This window comes from Callithrix jacchus, chromosome 7, assembly GCF_049354715.1.
Source record: "Callithrix jacchus isolate 240 chromosome 7, calJac240_pri, whole genome shotgun sequence".
Lineage (NCBI taxonomy): Eukaryota > Metazoa > Chordata > Mammalia > Primates > Cebidae > Callithrix > Callithrix jacchus.
In genome coordinates, this window is record NC_133508.1 from 140821872 (window position 1) to 140829937 (window position 8066).

General features: G+C 36.0%; 1 pseudogene; it reads right to left on the reverse strand.

Annotated features, from left to right (window-relative positions):
- Positions 1 to 6779: 6779 nt before the first annotated feature.
- On the reverse strand, positions 6780 to 7323 carry LOC108592429 (cyclin-dependent kinase 4 pseudogene; annotated as a pseudogene).
- Positions 7324 to 8066: the final 743 nt, after the last annotated feature.

Here is an 8066-nt window from a genome sequence, read left to right on the forward strand (position 1 = left end):
ATAGTTGCCGACAGAGGACTTCAGGGCTTTACTCCAAAATCCTGAGTGTCTTCAGTATGATTTACTTAAAGGGGATGCCAAAGGCTTTATACTATATTTCTCTCAGCAACTGACACTTTAAGAATCCTTGGCTCGGTAGGGTCATACAGACCAAACGGGAGAGCTGTTTGAACAGCATCCTGACCTGTTACAGAGCCTTCTTTTTTTCTCTGGCCTTTACTCAAAGTTAGCAGATTTTCATTCCATTCAATAAGTGATCCAGAGTAACATATCCAACTGAGGAGTTTGTTAAGTCCAAAATCCAAACAGGCCTACTAGGTGCTGTGTATATTTTTTGTTTGTTGGAGGAGGCAGATGTAACCTCAAAAAAAAAAAAGAAGAATATTTTGACATGCTTCCCACATCTGGTCTAGACATAGAAGGCCACTAGATTCTCATGGGATTGAGTTTCCATCCTCTGCTACAAATGTCTTATCAATAACTCTAGAGTACTTGCCTCTGAGGACCTATCAGCATAATGCTACCAATGTATTGGAGCAGTATGATATCTTCTGGAAGGGAAAGGTGAGAATCACAACCCCTGAATTTTTTAAGTTCTTCATTGTGACAATTATTTCTACAATACTTCAAGGAATGTGTTATTTCTTTTGTTTGACTATTTTCCTAGGTATAAGCTGTTGAAGTATATTCCATTTGGCCTTTCTCACCATTATGGAGCTCATTACACAGGTCAAAAACTAATGGGTGAATACTGTCCAGAACTGAGAGTATCTATCACAATTGTGCATTCCAAAACATGGAAAATAACCACAGAATGGATTCACGGACACATTGGGCCCACGGTGAGACAGAAATGAGCTAAAACTTCATTGATGACATAAATTCCTTATACCCTACTCTGACTAGTGGGCTACACTGATGTTTTGTGCCTCCTGGAATTAGTACCAGCTTAGAGCTATTGTCCAGTAGTCCCTGAGACGTTTGATTATTTTCTTTTACTCAATGCACAATTAACTTGGTAAAAGGCCATTGGTCCTTTGGGGAGAGCTGGAAGAAAGACTAACACTATGAATTTTTGGTGCTGTACTGGGACATTTCCGGGTTTCTAGGTCACAGACTCCTTCATTTAGGTGGTTCTATGTCTGTAAACTAACCTAAGTCTGAGAATTGGTTGAGAGTCTCTGATTCTCTGATTTTATGCTTCAAGTTAGATTTTGTTGATTTAACATAGAACTTTTCTTCTTATATAGATCAAAGAAGAGTTCAGTAGACTTTCTATCTATTTTACTTTTAAAGACAACATGATTAACTAGCCACACATCTACATGAGTGACACTACTCTGACAGCTCCTTTGGCTGCTGTCCATTACAGTAACCATGCCCAGATATTTTTGGTACTTGAGCATTACCATTTACATTCAGCCACCTGAGATTCAGTTACTCTCACAGCCTTTAGGTTTCCCAATGCAGTTACTACAGTCCTAACTGTGGGTCTGGCTTAGAAGTGTGAACTTGGAGTTTTTTGAAGAACATCAGTGCTCTCACAAATGTATTTCTCATAGCAGTGGTGAAAAGCATGTCTTCTGGACCCTCCTAATCTGGGGTAATAGATTGTATATGTTAAATGCACTCTCACACTCCAGTCTTCCTATGCCTTTGCATTTTTTCCTCAACATTAAACCAAGGTGGGTCCAGATTTTGTGATTCGCTCACTGTGGACTATATTTTGATCTACTGGTCAGCCAACTGAACAAAAGAAACTGATAGAGCCCTTCCTTACTTCCTGGGCTGTAACATTTAATGAAGAATCACTGCTTCATGAGCCCATATTTATACATTTGTCTAATCCAGCTTTATGTTTCTTTCAGCATTTCACACCTTTAATATCTCTGTTCCTTCACAAGTTCCCTGGATTTTTGACTGTGTAAATTAGAAAACTCAAGGAATTATTTTGGAGCATAGCACAACTCCTCATGAATCACACTTTGTACCTCACCTTAGGAGCCCTCCAAGACTTAAGTCCAGTTACAGGTCTAGAAGCAAAGAGGGGAAGTGGAAGTGGGTTCTGAAAAGAATCAGCATTGTCCTGCTTAATATCTGCCTCAGAAGCAACCATTATATTTCCCCCAGGCAATGAAGGGTAATCCCCTCAAATGAGAAGGGAGAAGCCACTACTCAATGGGGGTTAAGAGGTCTCTTCTACTGGCAAAGAAGACTCACTTAATTTTGGGGTTCAATGTCTGCAGCTTCACCTGTGTCTTTCCAAACTTCCCCTTTTTAACTTACAGGACACTATTCTTTTCTAATCAGCGCACTCACCTGTGAATCTGGGAGCTCAGCTTGTTATATAATTCAGCCAGTTGCAGGATGAAAACTTGCTTTTTATTTTCAGCCATGTTAACCTTCAGCTACAGGCAATAAAGGTCTCCTTCAAGGCACACACATAAAAGCTTTCAAGTCATTTATGCATCACTTGAGCTAAAAATTCAAATTCCTGAGTTCATCTTTATTTTTCACCACTTTTTCCAGTGACATTAGGAGCAACCAGCCAACTTCATTATATTCAGTAGTTTTCCAAAAATGTGCAAAGGTATGATATACACAGAAACCCAGATCCCAGCTTTTTATAAGTGACTTATTAGGAATGTCCAATAAACGTATTTTGTATCTCTCTATTGCCATATTACAACATGAACTATCAGTGCTCTCTTTCATACTGGAAATAGTTATTAGCATATTTAAGTTTAACTAGATTAAGAAGCCAATTCCATAAAACCAGAGCAAATTTGGAAAACTCATACTTAAAATTCTTTTTTTCTGTAAATTCTCTCAATATCAAAATCTGTATCAGTTTGGATTCGCTAAAGAAACCAAATTAATGGAGCTATAATGATATAGATATATATGATTCCTTACAAAGAATTAACTCATGTGGTTATATAGTCTAAGAATTGACCAGTAAGAGCCAATGTTATAGTTCCAGAGTGAGGTTGAAGATCTGAGAGCTAGGATAGTTGATAGTGCAAATTGTAGTCCAAGGCCACAGCTATGAGAAACATTGTTCCAGTTCACGACCATCTAGCAGAGACAGTGAATTATCTACTATCCTTTTTCTTTTTCCTAGTCCTTTATTAAATTAAATAAGTCTCACAAACATTGGATAGGGCAATTTGCTTTATTCATTCTACCAACTCAAATGTTAATCTCAACCAGAAACACCCTCACATATACACTCAGCATATTATTTAATGCTAATCATTGACAGTTACCAAGGAATTTTGTGTTTTGAATATGATTAATTAATTACTTAGTATTCTTGCTAGTAAGATAGAAAATTCTTTGAACAATCTTAATTGCAGTGAATAATGTAGACTAGATTGCGACTTTTAATTAGATATTTCAAAATAATCCTATTTTAGGAAAGCTTGAGGCTAATAATTTAAAGGCATTATGATAAATAAGAGCTCATTCTAGGAAACAGTTTTTGGTAAATTATTTGTATTCAATTAAAGGCAATTTTGTTATAACTTTGAATAAATAGTTCACACACCAACAATATTGTAAAATATCTCATTTTTCTCTTACTACATAGTTCTATGATTAAAAGCAATAAATGTTGAGACAACTTCATGACTAACGAGAACTTTAAACCTACAACTTAAATTTTTATTAGTTTGTTTTTAACACAGTTAATTTAAATAATTTTTAATTTACTAAAATGTATTGGTAGATATCAGTAAGATTCAGGAAAACCACATACAGAAAGAAACAGGGGGCTATTTTATACACTGATATATTTGTATACAAGAAGAAATACTTATTTTACACTCTAATTGTAAAAAGTTAATACATTTAAAACCAACACAATGCTATTACAAATTTTAGTGACTCATGTAAAATATGTAACATTATTATTTGTTATAAATACAATGTTGACAAACAAATTTCCCTACTATTATATTTATAAATTGTTATTCATGCAGCTCAGAATTTCAGATAATTAAACATATATTCTGAAAGTGAAAACATTTACTCTTATGTGAATCACTTATACAAATCTAGTCATAGAATTGCCATTGTTTTAAAATTTGAAATCAAATCTGAAGCTCTCTTAACATTTGTTAAAATGTTGTAGTATCAGGAAAATACAACCTCAAGCTACTATTTTCTCCATAATCTATTCAGTAGTCTGATAAATATTAAAAGTATTTGCTTCAAGTATACAGAAGAGGAATTGCTATCAGATTGGAATCAGAGGCTCACATTCAAAATCTCTAAATCTTCAATGGTATTCAATAAATATAAAAAATAAAAACTATGATGACACCGAACTGTCATCTCCTATTGATATAATTCTATAGAGAGTAGGAAACTATTACTTATTTCCTATTCTTCTTCTTCATCTTTTCCTGGCTATTGATAATAGGGAAACCCATCTCTACTTAAAACATTTGTACCATCTTGGCTTTCTGAATTTTCTTCTGTATCTTTGTCTCTTTTGAATCTCAGCCTTCATTTCTGTTTTCTCGACCTCCATCTATTTGATATTTCTTAGGCTTCCTTGGGTTTTCTTCACAAACAAAGCCTCTCTATATACTCACTCTTGTGAAAGAATGATTGTCACAGAGTCCTTGGGGGTGTCACTTTTCCAGCCACAACTTCACTCTACAATTGGAGCTGGCCTTGGGAATGGGAAGAGGCCAGGCAGCAGGAGCAGGCACTTCCAAGCCTGTTGGCATAAGAGGGCTTCTCAGGCCCTCAAGAGTGCAGAGATGTGAGGGTCTGCAGCTGTAGCTGGGTGGTGGGGCTCCCGCCTTTACAACTTGGAAAGGGGTGAGGCTTCTACCTGTTCTTGGCTCCTTCATACTCTATGGAATGCACAGCCCAATCCAGTGCATAGCCCAAGTCGTGCTTTCCACTGCAGCCCACATCATGGCAACAGCCATTCCAGATGGGCTGCCACTGCCATCATGATCACATCGAAGTTTATATAAAAAATCCAGGTCATATGTCTGCTCAACTATCTAAACATTAAAATTCATCAATAACTGATTAAAAGGGTTTGCCACAAGTACCTGAAAATCAATAGGTTTAAACTCATCATTTTGTTGTCTTCAAAAATTGTCTCTCTTCATTCTCCAATCTGATTCATTTGTTGAGAATCATCTACAACTTTCTGTTTATCCATAATATTTAAACATACCTAAATGTTACAATTCTAATTTCTTAAAATATTTTTATCTATGTACTTCTTTATTTCTGACTACTTAAGTCCTATTATTTTTTTGCAGGATTCTTGTTAAGTTACTATATTAAACTCACAATTTCAGCTTTGTAACAGCCAATTTGATATTCTCCAATTATAACTTTTTTTGTAAATAAACACAAAACATATTCTCTTTAATATTTACATCAAAACTTTTCATTTGATATGAGATTAATGTTGTAAGATATATGTTGTAAGTTGTAATTGAAATATTATTATACCCTATGATATATAAAGCAATTTAAAATAAGTCATCTCACACTTATTTCAGAATAAAAATATTCTTTTAATTAAAAAATTTGAAAATAAAATTTCAAATTCCAGAAATAACAATATCTAGGTTATTTCTGCAGCTTTGCCCTCATTTAGGCCTGAGACAGTGTGAAAGTCAATTAACCTTATAAATGTTAATGACCTTTTTTGAAAAACAAGCATTTTAGATAACCTCACACATGTCTTTCAGCTCTAAATTTTTGTGGTTCTGCTTATAAAGACATGAGAGTCTAATCACTTGCATTAAAAAAGAAACATCTATTAAATATCCTAAATATACCAAAAAATCACACTTAAACTCAATAATCAAATTACACTTATTTAAATGTTCAAGTATTTTTAGTTGATTTAATGTGAATGTAGATTAAGAAAGACATTCACCTTTTTCTTCTCACAACTGAGCCACTGCAGCTTTTTTATTGGTACTGCTTGAGTAGATGAATCTCATCTCTTCTCCACATCTATCCGGTAGAGCCCTGCTTCGATATTAGCAAACTAGATAAATTCAGTACTTTACTGTCTTTACTACCTAATATTTTAAATTCAGCATGTCTCCAATGGAATGAAACTGGATCACATATAAAATCAATCCTATTTGAACAATTTTACACTGTCATGCTTGAGAGTACAAGAAATAACCGGAAAATGAATGTTATAATTCACTTTTCCCCTAGAAGATAATTTTAACACAATCACTTATGAATATCATTAAAAAAAACTTTCATTTAATCCTCAAGTTCTGTGGGATGACTTCTGCTTTCTGTGTGCATGTGCAAAGTGCAATACCATAATCATAGGAACTATAAACTGATAATTTGCAAATTCAAACACCAGGGATTCACAAATTATACTAGAACCAGAATGCGGTTATTGCAGGGATCCTAGCATTTTAAACCTACTAGCAGGAGAACTGAAAATGGTTAAACTGACTTTTTTTTCTTTGTCTAGTTTCATTTTTCTTGTATAAGAAAGACCCCAATATCAAGGTATGGAATGGGACAGGAGGGGAAATACCTTCTAGTATAAGGAAACAGGGTGGCAGGAGAAGGACACGCCACAAATGGAAGGGGAGAAGGATAATGTCATTAAGGCAGCAAAATATGCTCTGCAAAATATTGGAGAAGGAGTCTCCAGAGCCTCAGATATGAAGGCAGATTGCCTTCTCATTAGGATTCTCACCATTCAGGTGTCCAGAATATGGGAAATGGCAGCTTCTATTACTTCTGTGGCGGCCACTACATTACACACCCTCATCCTTATGTAAATAAAGGTGCTGCAGAGCTGGGGATGCAGATGTTTATGTAGGATAAAATAGCATTTCCAGCAGCAGTTATGCTCCATGTCAGGCACCACCGACTGCACTGGGTGAGGCTTTCTGTGTAGACTGGCTCCATGCGGTAGAAACACATCTCAGGGCCAGTCATCCTACAAAGGCAGCCCAATCAGGTCAAAGATTTTGCCCAAGTAATGGTCTTTAGAGCTTCTACAGGAGAGAGGCTTCTGTGAAAACATCTCTGCAAAGACACAGTCAATACTTCACATGTCCATAGATGTTGCCTCTGTAGATTGCGGAAGAACCTACTGAGCACAGTATAAGAAGGTAACAATTACAAGTCTAAATGCCATCTAGCAGCTATAGATTCTGGCCAGGCCAAGTCAGCCAGCTTGACTGTCCCACCACTTGTCACCAGAATGTTTTCTGGCTTCAGATATCAGTGAACAATGCAATGGGTATGAAGAAAATCTAGACCTCTTCAAAACCGGTGCATCAGATCCTTGATGGTCTCAGCTGATGATAAGATTTGACTCTGTTTCCCCACCCAAATCTCATGTCAAATTGTAATCCCCATGTGTTGAAGGAGGAACCTGGTGGAAGGTGATCGAATTATGAGAGTGATTTCTAAGGCGAACTCTAACATTCTTGAGGGGCACAAAGTAGGCACTGCGGGGATCACAGTCCTTGTACACTGACCCATGGGCACTAGCAACAATTTCATCCAATGGCTCCTATTAAGAGGTGACGATTCTCATATCAAGATAGATCCTATTACCAGTCTGGGAGTATAGGGACCCTGGAGCCAGTTCCTGCAGCACCATACACCCAAGCTTAAATTATTTTTAATGGAAAAAGACAAAAAGAAGTGGAGATAGAGAGTAAGAGAGAGAAATTAATTAGACTAGAAGAAAAGGGAAATTAAAATTCCAGGCGTGAAATAAAATAAAAGCCCTTTATGCCCTGCAAATAAAATAGCATAAGAGCAATCTGGAAGATTAGTTAAATTAGCTATAATAAGAATCAAAATGGCATTGGGTGGTGGAAATACTTCTTCATCGTGGTTCAATGAACCAGAATAACTAGATAAGAAGGATGCCCTGAAGTCCCAAAATATAAAGCAAAAAGAAAAGTAAACCCAACAGAAAATCATTTAAGGGCAGTTCATGGCTAAGAATGGTTGTCATAAACTGACATGCATAGAACTGAGTTAGCCTCACTTGACTACTTTGGAACCTTTTTCAGTAATTATGC